Here is an 18,640-nt window from a genome sequence, read left to right on the forward strand (position 1 = left end):
ACATATTAGTTTCTCTGTCTGCCATTTCTCTGTATTTTTACAAATCCAAAGATACATAAGTGATAATGGACCTTTTTAGTATTTATATACATATACGTAATTGAGGTGAGAAAATAAAAAAAATATATGTTGAGAAAAGGTTTGTGGGCCAAATACTAGCCTGCACGGACCAGTTATTAAGTTTTTTTTTTTAAATTATATTTGGCTTGTTTACGGGAAAAACTTACTCTTTGTTACTAACTTTAATACATTCTCTCCATGGTATATAAAACACAAGTGGCGAAGTGATACATTCTATTTGTCGAATAATCCCCATATTGCTCTTGCAGGACGTAGACATAACGAGAGTGGAATCCAAAGTATTCTTAATTGGGATTTTATTTGACGCATTTCTGTCGAATAATCAGCTGCTTTGTTCGTCTCTCTTAGAATAATTATTCATTTTCGTCTCTTGTCTCAAGATTTTCATAACAGTTAAGCAATTCATTCATTGGTCAAAGGTTTTATTAAAGAATTATACTGTGCACGTTTCTGTTTGTTTAAATGATAATATATGTTGAGTGACTGAATTTGCGTGTGCAATATGAATCTTGTCAAGGAAACCATTAAAATAGATTGAAATGCATGGAACTGAAAAAATTTTTTTTTTCAAATTACAGAGTTCACCGAGATGCATTTTTGTGTGCAAATAATGGTTTATTAAACGGACATTCGAGTTGGAAAATGAAGGCCATTAATCTGACCATTAAGTAATTAGTTCCAATAATGACGTTACAGAAAATGAACAATTATTTTTGTGAATGTTTTTTGTACCATAGGCTGATGTATATTAATCTGTACCCTGATTTTTAGGCCATAAGAAACTTTGTTATTTTGAAGGCATATATTTTTACAGAGTTTTAGGACTTAATATAATTTTATACTTCATCTTTGTAAGAATAATATAACCAATGAATATATTGTTTGTGTTGGTTGGACATCTTAAATTTTAATATTATTTAGTGGCTGTTTTTCAAAGAATAACATAACTCACACTGGCTTATATTTTTATCCAGCTCTGCTCAGACCTTTAGTTACTAAGGAAAATAGAAGTGAATTATTTTCCCGTAAACTCTCAATATGAAACTTTCTAATATAATGTCCATAATTTCGATGTATTTTCCATCCAAGTTTCTGAAGGAGGAGCCAAATATCATCACCAGTTGTTTAACTGACGACTGAGGAAAAGTATTTAATTACTCTTTTGCGCCTTTCTCTCTCTCTCTCTTATTAAGTGAATTGCTGCTCTCTCTCTCTCTCTTCCGCCCCCTCATCCTGCAGCTCAAGCCAAAATTATCTGGAAACTTGAATTGAATCACTGACTTTTCAGTGTCTGCAGACCTGGGTCTTTATTTTTTCCGAAGTCATTTCCGTCACACCTCAGGTGTCTTCCTTTCTCATAACCAGCACTGTCATTTCCTGCTGGCGACACTTTTGCCTTTCTGCATGTTTCCACCCGCTCATTGTCATATCACACCTAACACAAATAGTAATGCATTATATATATATATATATAATATATATTTATTTTACTTTTATAATATTGAATAAAAAAATATGTAGGTATATATCTTTTTAGCGATTTTGGTGAATTTAAGAAAAAAGTTGCAAAACATTTTTTGTAGGGCTAACTTCATTTATACATGCACATTATAATGGATTTAGGGATGTTTTAACATAGCATAATAAATTACAACACTTTACAATGACATCAAATTTATTTCCGTAGCCATTTAGATAAAGTTACTGAACAACAGAGTGTGCAAAAAATTACCATCGTGCATGTTCTTATACTACAAGAACATATCAACCCATATCCCCAGCAAGGTTTGGTAGAGCACCTAAAACTCATTTGGCTAAAAATCACAATAGTCTCAGGGGACATTGGATAAACAGACCATAACGTAACCTGACAGGTGTCATGGAGGCATAAACAAAAACATTCCAAATTTGATAATCCTAATTTCATAAGGCTAAACCGTTATATTTGTTTTGATATAAATACACATTGATAAATCCCTTGACTGAAATGAATATATATTGTTCTAATATATAACCTAGAAACAAACATGTTATTTTCCAGTGCAATGAATATAAATGCTTTTGCCCCTTCCCATGAGAACAATCATGCTATCAACTGGTACGTACTGACTCTTCCAGTCTTGCTGTTCATAGGTTGATGTGGTTGCCAGGTGTCCATTTCAAATAAAAGTGTGTGAATCACCGAATTTAAGTTGATGCTTGGTTTTTTTTTTCATGCATATTCTATGTTTATGATTGTATGAAAAATTCTTTGATCAAATTTATAATGTGCTGAGATAGACTCGGGAGGGCCTGTATATATGGTTAATTGGCAACTGTTTCGTTTGCTGTCTCTTGCTCCTCATCACTCTGGTTGCCGATAATTAATTCCAAACCTTATTTAAACCGATATAGGTTTTCAGTGTTGATTTTATTGAGGTAATAAACGATTTTATTTATAAAATTCTCATAAATTGTGATAAAAATTCACGTAAATTCTGATAAAAAATTTATGTTATTTGGGATTTGGATTTATTGTTTAGGTTAACCATATGCTGACAGCACCTGGAAGAAAAGGTGGAGCGTCAGGTGAAAAATGAGAATTAACCAATAAAGCACTGAAGAAAAAGGTGACGTAAAAAAAAAGAAAATGTTATTTGTTTTGTTTTTGTTTGTATGTCTGTCACGAGGTAGGGGTTTGATTTTGAGTCATAAACCTTTCTGGGATGACAAAGAAGCCGTGTGCAAAATTTTGTTTGGTTCAGTCAAGCGGTTTAGATTTCTATAGCGTCCAAACAAATATACAAACATTCACTTTCATATAATAAATTATCAAGGAGATACCAATAAACCTTAGTAGTTCTGCTCTAAATTTGAAAAGGCACTGCCGCATTAAACTTTAATCATTAATTAAAGGTTAATTATAAGTTACAATTCAACATTAGCCACACTATATGACTTGCATACATTGTCTTACATTCATGAATATTGAACCCATTCCTTACCAGTGCCGCTTTCATTCAATTCTAGGAGAGCACTTTATATTAACTAGTCTTTTCTCCTATTAATTCCAGATTATTTTACCCAACTATTGCTCTCTGTTCTCTATTTTCACCGGCGCCCACATTTTTACAATATCATCGTATCAATGCACTCCTAAACCGCGCATTTGCTCCAAATTGTGAATACATCGTATTTCGAGATAACTATCCGATTTGCCCGCTTATGTTTTCTGAATGTCATATGTGATCGAAGTAAATGGCGCAGCATTCTCTCTCTCTCTCTCTCTCTCTCTCTCTCTCTCCCAACCTCAGATCAGGCAGGATCACTTTAGAGTTTCTGAGTCGTTTTCAGAACTTTAGTTAGAAGACTTTCCCACGGGAAATTAAGTTCTCTTGAATAGAAGTTGACTCTGAAACACATTTTTCAGTTGATGATTTTTACAGAACTCAGTCAGATATGCTTTCCTTATTAACACATCGTAAAATGCACCTATGTCTTACGATTCCAAACAGTGAATGAGTGAATAAAATGTAGAAAATTGTTCAGATTACAGATTCCAAATTTTGAATAAAGAAAATGTCGAAATCCCTCACACTCAAGATTGTTTTGATTTCTAGATTTTGAGGGAAAACAAGAGAGGAGATGATACCATATCACGAATGGGGGAAGAAACGCTGCTCTTCGCTTCGTGAATTTAAATTCTGGTGTTCGGAAAAGCTAGTTTCGCAAAACTGAATATGCAATTAATTTATTTGATTTGATTACGGAGACAGTGTCTCAATAATATTGTTAGTGGAAACAGATTAAGTTTTTATTATTTTCTCATTTTGTCTTCGTTCTTTATATATATATATATATATATATATATATATATATATATATATATATATATATATAAATATATATATATAGATATATGTATATATTATATATATAATATAAATACAATGTATGTATTTATGTATGTATATATACATATATATATGAATATATATAAATGTGTATATGTATGTATATATACATATTTATATATGAATATATATATATTTATATAATGTGTGAATATACACTATACATTATATATATAAATATGCATACACATATACATATATATATATATATATATATATATATATATATATATATATATATATATATATATATATATATATTATTTGTGCCTGATTTTAAGGAAATTTCTCTGACTGACTTGCATAGGCAGAAAATATTTATACCTTTTAAATTTTGTGTAGATTCGCGCCACGTGACAAATGGTATAGTACTTTACGGAGTAAAAACAAAAAATGGACAACCCAGAATTTCAACAAGATTAGTAATTTCATGGTAGGATGAAAATAAATGTCTCAGCTTGATGCTGTTTCAAAAAGAATCACAAAAACATGCACAAAACATTCACGGCTCTAAATGTTAACTTTTACGAGAAGATATGATTTCATTTCGAAAACTTTTATTTATGTATAAAGCAACGGCATGCAAAACTGAGGTTTTTAGGGCACAAACAGGTCTGACAAAATATTGCAATCATTATTGTAGTTATTTTAAAATGAAGCAAATAAAAGTTTTCAGTATTATTTCCAATCTTGCAATTTCCATCCCCCCCTTTTTTTTATTAAGTCAATTACTGACATTTGCAGACTTTTGGTTTTAAATTAGCATAGTTTTAATTGACATTATTTTTACGTGTTTTCTGATTTTTTTACTGTCATTGTCTTCAGAGCTTCACAGTTTTGTGTGTCCTTCCCACAATCAACAAAGCGGTCATCTGTCAGTTTTCTTTGTTTTGGATATAGTAATAACCAGGTCTGTCTTCTTTTTTGTTCTTCTTATATTGACTTGAGTCCCAACGGCGCCCACCTGGTGGCCATCACCAACAGGGGTCTCAATATCTTGCGTCGTTTACTGTTTCAGCTTCTGCGATCAATACATTTTGTCCTAAGGCAAGGTATGATTTCTGTTCGTCAAGTAGAGTTATACATCTACGAATATCTGTATCTGTATCTATATGTATCTGTCTATATATATATATATATATATATATATATATATATATATATATATATATATATATATATATATATATATATATATATATATACATATATATATATATATATATATTGTTATCATTTATTGTTCAATTTACGTAATTTTCACAGCCCTGCCAGCCAAGAATACACGTAACCTGTCACTATTAACCTCAAAGACAGGCGTTAATTAGCCAAAGGTCGCCAGTTAAGGGTAATTAACCTAACAAAGAATATTCAAGGAATAAAGACTTTATGATAAACGTCACCAACTGTGTGCGAATCTCTACTCGTTAAGATGGTATTAAATACAACGCAACAGGTTCTCCAAACAGTGAATGAGACACAAAGAAAGCATAGAGACTTAAAATGATTTGCTTAACCTAAATCCTAGTTATTTTACTGGAATAAAGGGGATGAAGCTAACAATATAATAATTTGGCTTAATCTTAGACTTCGTACAAGCGATTACCTTCAATGGTGGCTGGAGAATGAAACAAAGAAAGATTTGGAAATACAAAAAGACGATAAAAGAATGGGCGAAGTTTTGAACAAAACACAGACTTTACCTTATGATGAATGTTGTTGCGCATACAACGGACGATCGGAAGTTCTGGAAAATGGTCGTCACTAGGATTAAGAGACAGCCCGAATACGTCTTCTCTCCCACGATAGCTGAATCTCTCTCTTGTCGGACCAGCGCTGGGTCAACATGCAGGCATTCATAACCTCGGGGTCTATCAAAAACATTCGCCAAAGGACAGGTATAAAGGGAAAAAGAGACTTTAGGACCACCGTTACTAGAGAATATTGGAAAACCCTCTCTAAGGTTTATCCCTAATGCCATCGGCATATTTCTGTTTTGAACTAGCTCTCTGTCTCTGCTATGATCGTTATTTTTGTTGCCTGGCCTACCTGCCACTGATTCTCTGTCGAGTCAATCTGACTAAAATTACTACATAAATACCTCGACTAAACAGCAGTAATATTTATAAAAAAAAAAAAAAATATATATATATATATATATATATATATATATATATAATATATATATATACTGTATATGTATGTGTGTGTAGAGTATATTCATATATTGCTACATTAAATTAATTCCCCAACAGGCGGAGACTCCCCAGAAATCTCAAAACGAAGATCACTAACACATTTACACCTTGAATGCTGAGAGAGAGAGAGAGAGAGAGAACAGTGTCTGTTGTGTATGGAAATGCTTGATAACTTTATCAGACAAAAAAATTATCTTTTCTGTTGGACCTTATATGATAATTTACAAATCTCTCTCTCTCTCTCTCTCTCTCTCTCTCTCTCTCTCTCTCTCTCTCTCTCTCTCTCTCTCTCTCTCTCTCTTTCGTGTAATTTTTCAAGATCCATAGATTTTAATCAGTGATAATTAAGAGAAATTCAATCATTGCTAAGTCCTTGATATACAGATATTCTTAATTATATAAATTATAATTATGCTAATTAACTTGACCTTCAATTGTCATTAGTCAAAGATCAATTGAACAAAATTTCTCCTACGCAATATCACATTATTCCCTCAACGAGGACTCCCTGTAGGGGGGTTAGTGCCTCAGTGCACCTCATGCGGTGCACCGTAGGCATTACTTAAGGTTCTTCGCAGAGTTCCTTCGGCCCCTAGCTGCAACCCCTTTCATTCCTTTTACTGTACCTCCGTTCACAGTCAGTTTCCTTTTCAGCGCTGAATGACCTCATAGGTCCCAGCGCTCGGCCTTTGGCCTTAATCCTATAGTCTGTTCTGTTCTATTCTATTCAACGAGGAATTTTCACTCATGTTCATTCGCTTAGTGACTTGTCACCTGCCACTTAGAACGCAAGTGAAATCATTTAGAAAGAAGAGACGTCTCTTGGTTGCAGTGTTAACCTTAATATGAGAACAGACTCTTGTTCCCAACTCTTTCAATAACTTGAAAATTCTCCATTGCCAGGAATGTCCCAATTAATGATTCAGTTTTTTTGCTGTGGGTTGTCAAGTGCTGCTGTTGTCATGCAGACCCAAAGACAAGGTGATACAATGGTTTCTCCATGTCATTAATAGGCCTGATCTCAAGCGCCGTCCTATGGGATTTCAAGAAATCAAAATACGTTTTATCTTTTAAACAAACAATTCTTGATAACAGAATCATTCTTGCATCGGTATTCATTCAGTTTACGTATCTCTCAGGCATTCAAGTACAATTAAATACAATGTAAAGCGTTATTGTAATTACTGAATTTATATTTGCGTGTATACACACACACACACACACACATATATATATATATATATATATATATATATATATATATATATATATATATATATATATATATATATATATATATATATATATATATATACATACATATATATATATATATATATATATATATATATATATATATATATATATATATATATATATATAAACAGGTCATATAGCTGTAAGCTATAGGAGCTATCAAGGAACCCAGGAAACAGAACGCAACCTCCACACAGCTATTCATAACATAACAAGTTGTTTGTTTATAATTTGGTATGTACTTCAACTTTTACTTACCCTCTTTCTTTTTTAGATGTCTTAGTTTCTCTTGTAACTCAGTTTAGGTGGGTCATGTCCCTTTATAATGATTTTTAAATTGTTATTTTTATTTCGTTTTTTTTATAAGATTTTAAGTTATATTTTCCAAAAATTACAACCTTGAAGATGCAATGAGATATTGCAAAACGCCGTCCAAAATATACAGTTGTTTTTATATACGTATTGCCTTTTGCCTTTTTGATAGCTATATATATATATAATATATATATATATATATATATATATATATATATATATATATATATATATATATATATATATATATTCCATATGTGTGTAATTATATACATACACGGTTATATATAAATACACACGCACATATAAATATATATATTATAAACAGAAAGAGGTTCCCTTGATTTAATTTCTCCAAAAATCGTTCTTCACGCAAAGTGATCTTGAGACTGTCTTTAAGCCTTTTGATTGGATCCCTTTTATTTTTCCTTTTTTATGAACGATATATGACCGGAACGTCAATTGTCCCTATTCCGAGAAACATTTGACAGATTCAGACGCCCATCACTTGTTGTCTGATTTGTTTTTGCCCATATCCATCCAGAATCAATATTCTGAGTCGTTTAATACATCTCTTATTTACATAATTTACATAAGAACATCGTTTCCATAGTGGTCAGATTCTTCGCGGTTATGTTATGCTGCGGGATGCTGCTGACTTTGATTTCCTACTCGCCAAGTGGATGGTTCCCTTGATTTAATTATCGAGCATCTCTCTCTTCTTATTTGCAAGCGTATCCAAACAGTGTGAAGGATATGGGAAGATAAGAGGGCGTTGTGTTTAGTACAAGAATTACATACGTACCGTGTAAAAATTGATCAATATATACAGTATATGTGTGTGTGTATATGTGTATGAGTATGGAACAGCACGTATGGGAAGGTCAAGTCGTTTGTTCAATATACTTTGTTTTGGTGACGTTTGAAGACCAAGTCTGCCCCTCTCTCAAAGCTGTAAAATTAAAAAAAATAGACGTTAAAACGGACTCAGGCTTAAATAAGTTTTAACATAACATGAAAGTATGAAAGGAAAACATGAGATAAATGTTAAAGTATACCGAGCAGTAACCGAAGGTGAAAACTGAGTGACGCTCGAGAGGTAGAGGAGTTGACGAGGTCAGAATATTTAGCTGGGGAACTGGCTGTTTGATGAAGAGTGATTCAAGTATCGACAGCTGGTGATTTTTAAAAATTCTTGTGATCAATGATATTTACATTTTTTGGCGTAATCTCGTATGCATGTGAATTCAGGGTTTGATAATTTTACACCGGTTCGGTAACTCAGCCATGATGAGAGTTTGTTCTCTCCTTCAACAACCTATTTGGAGCCCACCTACTGCCCAAGGTCACATCTGGGTCAGTTAAACAAATAAATGACTCCAGAAGTCATCAAAAGATTAAGCTCCACAGGGCTTTTACCTTAACATCTAACTGGAATAGTTTCTATGGAGAAATTTTACGCTACCACCAGTATTTTGTTAATATTTGTTTTCCATCTAAGTTTTTGTATAGGCTAAACATCATTGTGAATTTTTAAATAATATTTTCCACTCAAAATTTTAAACACCAACAGTTCCAAAACTATCATTTTTGTGCAGGTGCCCCCGTTAATCTACGACAAACATTTTTATCAGGACTTGAGACAAACAATTACAAGTATCTACCTCTCGTTGAGCTTAACATAATACCCGGTAACCCGATGACGATTGGATCTTTGTTTAAATATAAACAGAAGCTTAATGCTTTGATGTTTAAGTATAAACAGAAGCTTAATGCTTTGATGACCTCGGTAGTCCTTCCACCCATATTTGCTGCTGTACATCTGTTTTGTAGCTTTGATTATATATACAGACGCCACCCTACTTATGAACATTCAACATACTAGCATTCAGAGATATAAACAAACGGGATCGCCAATTAAAACTGTGTTCAGAGCGCTCCCCTTTACCACCCGTATGTTCAAATTTTGTTTTGCGCCTCTATTCTGTACATCCATTACTGTATGTACAGTGTATTGTGTTTTAGGATGGGAAAAACGTACAGTACCATATTGACTTTATATCATACTGTACTTGAATAAGCATGACGAGTACAGTAACCAACTTAATGTTTAGATTTAGGCATACGTGCCAAGCCCTGGGCCAACTAAGGCCATTCAGTGCTGAAGCGGAAATTGACAGTAAAAGTTTGAAAGGTGTATCAGGTTGAAAACCCCGCAGTTGCACTATGAATCATTTGTTACGAGAGGTTGGACAGTAAGATGGAAGAAAGAGAATATGAACGGAGTTACAGTAAAAGGAATGAAAGCCGTTGCAGCTAGTGGCCGAAGGGACGCTGCAAAGACCCTTAATTAATGCCTACATTGCACCGCACGGGGCGCACTGACGGCACTACACGCCTACGGAGTTACTGACATTTCGACATACAAACGGCCCTCCGGAAAGTAACTGCTTTTATTGCGTCATCTAATGACGCAATATATATAAAATGTATCGTTTGTTTTTTATTGATATTAATTCTCATTAGGATCATTTTATTAGCAGCCAGTCTTGTCGTATATCTAGCAGCTGTAGTTATAAGTAAAGTAGAAAATATAGAAGAAAATTTTATAAATCGAAATTCACGTCAATACTGTTAATTATAGCTTATTTAATATTAAATATTTATTATTGAATATATAACTGAATAATATTTTTTGCATTTAATTTAGTTTAAGCGTCCTTTACTTGCAATCAAGCTGTTAGTTTCAGCAAGAACACGTTTATGGATAAAAGAACTTCGTACATTATGTACTTCTATTTTCAGCAGCTTTCAGTAGAAAAACAAGTCACAAGAATGATAAGAGACAGAAGAATTGTTGGTAAACAACCTTCCTTTCACCTTGGCCAATTACAAAAATAGACAGAGCAAACAATGGCGCCTTTTTCTGCCAGTATCCCACGGAAAATGAAAAAGGTATTGTTTTTTTTGATGTTAAGTCTCATTAGGATCATATTATTCTCTCTCTCTCTCTCTCTCTCTCTCTCTCTCTCTCTCTCTCTCTCTCTCTCTCTCTCTCTCCACCAAATTAAAACCTGAACTTTAAGAAAGGAAAATCAATATATCTTTATGCAGTAGCCTGAAATCTTATTCCCGAAGTAGGGTGAATTTTAATATTATTTTAAAACACCATTTTACCCCACATGACTGTTACTTTAATTGCATATTCAAATTTCTTTTAAGTATCCTTTATGGACAATTAAAACCTGAATATATATATATATATATATATATATATATATATATATATATATATATATATATATATATATATATATATATATATAGAAATATAATATACACATGCATACATACAAACACGTATATATATTTATACATAAATATATATATATATATATATATATATATATATATATATATATATATATATATATATATGTATGTATGTATATATATATATATATATGTGTGTGTGTGTGTGTGTGTGTGTAATTTTAATTTTGTGATACATTTCCCTATTCTACCGTAAGGCTTCTTTACCCATGCGGCATAACACAAAAGATTTAAAATCGCTGTGTAAATACTATGTTGTTATTTAACTGCGTGCATTACTCGCCCTTATCAGCACGCAGGAACAAACGCGTTTAATTTCTCCAGATGTTTGTTTCTCTGTGCATGAGGCCGAGAAGACGATTCAGGTCCTTGCTTCCTCAAGTTATTTCAGTATCAGGAAGAGAAAATCTTTGCAAATATTATTGCTTTTCTCTGGTTTGTTTTTAATCGCATATATATATATATATATATATATATATATATATATATATATATATATATATATATATATATATATATACATATATACATATATGTATATATGTATTTATTTGTGTGTATATATATGCACATATATATGTTTGTGTATATATATATATATATAATATATATATATATATATATATATATATATATATATATATATATATATATATATATATGTGTATGTATATGTATATATATATTATTTATGCATATAAATATCGTGGATCATTAGGCTAATTAAGTTAATTTGTAATATCTTGGTTTGTCTAGCCTTGCTTTACCTAAGACCCACGTAATCCTGTCGAGTCGGTAGAGTTGTGGGCTGTTGCTTTCGCTAGGCCCGTTTTCGAGTCTCCGGCCGGCTAATGAAGAATTAGAGGAATTTATTTCTGGTGGTAGAAATTTATTTCTTGCTATAATGTGGTTCGGATTTCACAATAAGCTGTAGGTCCCGTTACTAAGTAACTAACTGGTTCTTAGCCACGTAAAATTAGTCTAATCCTTCGGGCCAGCCCTAGGAGGGCTGTTAATCAGCTCAGTGGTCTGGTAAAACTAAGGCATACTTAATTAAGGCTGAAACTTGCCTAAAAAAAAGGACATAACAAATAAAATTAGATCAGGTCGCCAGTTGAGACCAGAGTTACTGAATATAGAGATTTATTCTGAACACATGAAGTAAATCAAGAACATTACTCAAACTACTAGTTTCAACATAGTAAAATAAAAGTGTTAGCTGATTTTTTACTGGAACTAACAACAGCTCCGTCTTCGACGCCTTAGGACATAAGATATTTCAGCATAAAGGAGTGAATAACGCAACGACTCAGGTCCTCTTGTGACGCTTCTATAAAGCAAATTACTGCAAGCGCGTGCATTGAGGTTCTTGGTATCAAGGATGCTAATTCTTCTCCAAACAAGAGGATAGCCAGGTCCAAGGCGTACACAATTCTGAATGAGACGTATCCAGATAACGCCCACGTGTTACAGAAACTCTCATTCGTCATTAATTAATTGTAAGGGATGAATGTTGGATCAAGAATATTGCTTTAACACCATGGAGGATAACTGACGCAATTCCACTAGGCAACAATAATTGTACTTAATAAACTGTATATGGTTTTACTAGGATTTTTCTTAGTCAGTGACTGTTTAGGAGAGGAAAACTTGAAAAACGAAAAATGAGAGTTTAAGTTGAAGGGAAAGAGAACTGGGAGTAATTGTCACATTCAGACTCACCGGTGGAATAGATAATGCAGTGATCACGTGCATCAAAAGCCCCTGGGTCCGTTGAAATGGCAATTTCCCCCGAGTGTCCGACAAGGGGGAGACACAAAGTGGGCTAAGAGAGTTGCCCAATATGCTTGTTGCTTCTCTTGTGGTTGCTTTAACACTTCGTCGAACCTGGTTCCGGGGCTTGGGTGTTTGTTACAAACTCCTCCCCAAAACTGCCTTGGCGTGGGTGCAGGTAGCATCTGAAAAATGACAAAAAAAACTCGTCGCTACAAAGGTCGTAGAAAAGTGAGCTTAAGGTACAGTCCACCTGAGGTTGGTCTTAGCAAAACCTATCCTGTCTGATATCCCTCTAAACTAAAATTCTTACCCCCTTTTGACGGTTGGGATCTATTTCCTAAACAAAGACAAATCTTTTGATATTCGATTAAAGCAAGGAAGAGAGGCCGAACAGATAATATAATATATATATATATATATATATATATATATATATATATATATATATATATATATATATATATATATATATATATATATATATATATATATATATATATATATATATATATATATATACATACATATACATTTATATTTACATTTATTAAGAATAAAGTGTTTTCGCATCTTCTATATAATGAGTCTTTTATATCCTTCCTTTTGATAATCTTCCTCATTTCTTTTGTAAATTTCATCTGGGAAAACTTCTTGGATTTACTCCTTCCCTTTTGTGACGCTTATTTGTCAGTCTTTCTGCTTGTCTCTATATCATTGTTTTTTTAACTATGTAAATTTTGGGATTGTAATTGGAATATAAAATTTAGGCCAAAGGCCAAGCGCTGGGACCTATGAGGTCACTCAGCGCTAAAAGGGAAATTGAAAGTAAAGAAGGTTTTAAAGTTGTAACAGGAGGAGAACCTCGCAGTTGCACTATGAAAAAATTGTTAGAAGGGGCTTGAAAATAAAATGGAAGAAAGATAATATGAACGGAGGTACAGTAAGAAAACTGAAAGAGGGCGCAACTAGGAGCCGAAGGGACGTCGCAAAGAATCTAAAGTAATGCCTACAGTGCACCGCGTGAGGCGCACTGACGGCACTACTCCCCTCTGGGGGTTATGTAAATGTACCCGTTTAGAAAGTAGAGTTTTGTCTGGATGGACTTGCATACTAATGTGTTCATTTTGTATACTGAATGAAACCGCATCAACGATAAGAGACCCAATAAACTTCTGCTTGATGCATATGATGTTTAGTTCTGCTATCAGAATTAATGTCAGTCCTCTGGTTGTGATTTTTTTCGTGAAAATTTGACACAGCAGACACATCCTTAGAACTATGGAAGTGTGACCTTACTCCTTCTCCCTCCACGGAGCTGTGCCTTTAATCCTTAAATTATGAAGAAATAAAGTTATTTTAGCTGATTATTATTAAGGTCACCCATTTTGTAGAGGTCCCTTGAGGTAACCACTTTTTAGAGGTCAATCTGTTTGCTATTTGATGGTATACTATGATGGTCTCCCGTTAGTTATCATGATTACTTGATGCGCTCTTCCACCGCGCTGTCCCAATATCGGTTATCGGGTATGAGTTGCTGACTCTCGCGTAAGCACCGCATTGCATGAGTTCCCTGTTTGGTGTCTACATATTCAACCTGGTCTTTCAAAGCGTCTTCCAGCATTTGTGGGTACGCAGTGCACTTGAGGAAATGATTGTCGTTTTGTTGTATCGGGACGTAAAGATTGGGAATACATTTTTCGGAACTCATATTGGTCGTGAGATCTAGAACCGAAACTTCATGGAAAGCGGATGCAGTATTGAGGAAGTCTCTGCAGTGTCTCGTCTGTTGCTAGGGGAGAGTAAAGGGACCGAGATATATGATTATAGATGTTGCTTTAATTCAGTTTTGCTCGTGCCAGTGTGCTCTCCGAGTGCTGGAAATTGAGCATTGTAGTTGGAAATTGAACATATACTGTTTGCAGCTTATAATATATAGGTAAATTTGGAAAATTATCACCAACAGTCTCGGATTTCTGCTGTCTATCTACTTTACTTAGCCAAGCATAGATCGTCATTTAATTTTACCATATTATAGTGTTATCATACCAGACTGTGTGGTAGAATTATTTACTTGAAGTCCACTGAAAGTATTATTTAAAAAGCAGCATTTTTTATCATAACTAATGATAGACCTCAACTCTGAAGCATTTTAAACTTAGCCGCAATGCACATCAGAATGTCAGCTTTGCATGACTAAAGGCATAATGCAGAGATTAAGCTGACCTCGTGAAAAATGATTTGCAGACACAAATTGAGTTCACCTATCTTCGGACGATCTTTGGAGCTAGCCAGCCTTGTCGTAAGGCTTAGCAATCCATCTCAGTCAGAGTCAGTGTTAAAAGCGAAGGTGAAGGGTAGCACAATTATGTCACGTTTTCATGAATAACATGATTTATCGCCCGGGCCAATTTTAGGAAACTATTTAAATGCATTAGAATGTTATGAGGGATCGCATGCTTATCATCAAAGCATAGGTCGAGAGAGACATAAGGAAGAACTAAACATCACGTGAATCTACGAGTGATAGATATAAAGAGAGAGAGAGAGAGACTTTTCTTTACATTGCTCAAGATAAACCGGCCGTGTGAACAAAATTTTGCTTGAAGGAAGTTTCTTTACCCCCGAATATAACTGAATTTAGAAATTAGGGAAAATAAGAAGCTTTTTACCAGTGGGAGTAGCTAGTTTTTTTTTATATCTATAAAAGTATATGTAACTTTTGAATTTTCTTTGTTGATGTTGGGTATGCAGTTGTTAAGAGAAATTACCTTTAAATGTCTTCAAGGTAATTTTTTTCATTTTACTATGTATTAAAGATGTTATATGTTAGTATGTAGTTTTAGTTAATTGTTATTTTAATTAGTAAACTTCCTTAGATTTTCAGTTGTGTATATTGTGCAAAAATTATGTAATAATTACGAGGCAAATTTCTGTTGGAATCCTTATGTGGATGAACGTATTATATATATATATATATATATATATATATATATATATATATATATATATATATATATATATATATATATATATATATATGTATATATATAACCGTTTAAGTAAATTCTCATTTTGCTTCTATGTGTGTGTGTATTTGTGTGTGTGTGTGTGAGTGTGTGTAGGATTTTCCAGGTTTTCATAGATTCATGTACGTCGGTACATTTCATTACTATTGCCTCATGTAATCATGTACAGTACTTTTGAGCACAGTTTAATTAGTCATTCAACGCTTCAGATGAAACGAAAATTCCGGAAATTAGTTTTTGTTATTTTTCTTAACGTGACTCCTGGGAAACTGGATTTAGAATTTTGTTTGGCGAGCTGGCATGATTGCATTAATGACACGTCATCGTTCTGAAAGGGTCAAAAGTTGCCAGATTTTTAATCCCCCTTGTGGTAGCCTGCATTTATATCAAGCGAACTCTCTCCTCCCACCTCAGAGTGTTGGTATTAACTACCTATGACAAACAAATTTCCTGAATTTTAAAAAGGGAATAAATCTTTGAAGTTTGTGGAACATATTAATCATAACATGAATGAAAGCAGAAAAAAACTAGTGATAGTATATCAGAAGATGGATAAAAAATATATCAGGTGATTATAACTATTAAAAGAGGAAATTTGCTTCCTCTGAAACTCTAGATACAGAAATTATAAAAAAACCGATGTGAAATGTTTTCTTTTTCTAGTTTCAGATATGCACAGCTGAGGTCTCCCTGGGATATTATATATGTGAGTATTGTATTATGATTTTATTTTAGTTTGAACATCCTTTAATGATTGACTGTTTTGTACTAATTTTTATACAAACCAAAATATCTCTCAAGAATGGCAGTGCTACTCCACAATACTCGGTTTTATTCACGGGCTCATTTTATTAGCGTTTCCTTCCAGAAATGAGAAGTTTTCCTTCGTTGGGTTAGTTACCTTATAGTACTTGCTTTCTTTAAGAAGAAAATATCTTATAAAATATATATATTATATATATATATATATATATATATATATATATATATATATATATATAATGTGTATATATAATATATATATATATATATATATATATATATATATATATATATATATATATGATATTTATTTTATTTCTTTATTTCTGATTGTTTTGCATTTTGTGTAAAAATTGACAGTATTTTTGTACGATTAAGTCAGTAATAATAATAATAATAATAATAATAATAATAATAATAATAATAATAATAATAATAATAATAATGTTACGGCCCTAGATTTTTATCAGAATGGCTTAGATTTTCTGTCTTGCTAGAAAATTGTCTTATCCCAGTCATGACTCAGTGTTTGTCTTAATATTCTCCCTAATCTGTACTGTTTCTCTCTCGTTTAATTTTTTTATTTGGATGCAGTTATTTTAACCATTTAACAGAACATTATATACAAGTGGCAAATTTGTCGGTCACCATTGAAACGTGCCTTTGTTTATAATGGAAAATCAACTAATCTTTTCATGTACTATAATAGGAATGAGGGGGAATCATTACCCAAAATGGTATGTTAGTGTAGGAATCATTAATACAAATCCGGTGAACGTGCCGCGCTTACATAGTAAGAATAGGCTATTAACTTGCCACGTGTTCAGACTCACAATTAGATTCCTTTACCATTTATCTATCTGTGCGTGGGCTGGTCAGGAACATGAACATGAGCATTTAATAGCGTTTTTTCCCCTCTCGCTTCCTCTCTTTTTGATGGCAGTTCTACAGACTTTTAAATGCAGCGTCAGGCTCGTTTGTACGAGCTCTGAATTTTTCAGTCCCATAATAATAATAATAATAATAATAATAATATTTCCACATTTTAATTTACAGCGGGTATTAAATCCATTACATAAATAAATATAAACAGCTTTTCTCTAGGGAGAGACATTCAGATCGAACAAGATCAAACGGTTTCCATTGATAAGTCCTGCAATACTTGACAGATGTATTGACATATTCTGGGATGTCAGTACATGTGCCAAGTATTGCAGGACTTCTCAGTGGAACCGTATGATCTTCTTGTTCGACTTGACTGTCTCTCCCTAGAGAAAAGCTGTTTATATTTATGTTTATATTCTGTATTGTATCATTTATGTAATGGATTTAATGTACCCTGTAAACTAAATGTGGAATTATTATTATTATTATTATTATTATTATTATTATTATTATTATTATTATTATTATTATTATTATTATTATTATTATTATTATGGAACGACCCATTAATTTAGTAAACTATATTGTCATTTTGCGTTTTGGTCCATTGACTACCCTGATCCCAGGTTCTTAAATTTTCGTTGTCCTTTGCACAAACCCTTTAGCAAGCATAGTATCTATTCAACAAAGTGCAAAACATATTTTGGTTATGTCCGATGAATTCTGTTTCTACCGATGCTAAATGCTTCCCTTTTTTTGGGTTTTGTCTTTTTCATTTCATTTTTTCTAATTGTATTTCTCCAGTATAATACCTTAAGAATTTCAGTTTATAGTTTATATATGTTTCTTTCGATTAAAGATTTTGTACATTGTTTATGTTGATGATGGTTTTCAAATGCATAATATGCTCTTGTGTTTTTTAAAACACGTTGTCTAATCCATTGTTTTATTTTTTAAATAATAGTTTATCACTGTAGATATTTATTATAAGTCTTACTTTATTTCAGTTCCTCCAGCTACCCTCACAAACACAAACCTGCGCAATTACTAGCATAATAACAGGTACCTGGAAATTAGACAGGTACCTGGAAATTAGATTTAGATTTTGTTCTGA

The 18,640-nt window shown here is 32.7% G+C and overlaps 1 long non-coding RNA gene across 1 annotated transcript in view; it reads left to right on the forward strand.

Moving 5' to 3' along the window:
- The window catches only part of LOC136833748 (uncharacterized), a 336,120-nt gene extending 319,526 nt beyond the window's left edge, over positions 1-16,594 (forward strand). The window contains exon 4 of the long non-coding RNA XR_010851576.1: positions 16,543-16,594. This is a non-coding gene — a long non-coding RNA (uncharacterized lncRNA). The remainder of the gene's footprint in view (positions 1-16,542) is intronic.
- Positions 16,595-18,640: the final 2,046 nt, after the last annotated feature.

The sequence above is a fragment of the Macrobrachium rosenbergii genome, chromosome 52 (genome assembly GCF_040412425.1).
Source record: "Macrobrachium rosenbergii isolate ZJJX-2024 chromosome 52, ASM4041242v1, whole genome shotgun sequence".
Taxonomy (NCBI): Eukaryota; Metazoa; Arthropoda; class Malacostraca; order Decapoda; family Palaemonidae; genus Macrobrachium; species Macrobrachium rosenbergii.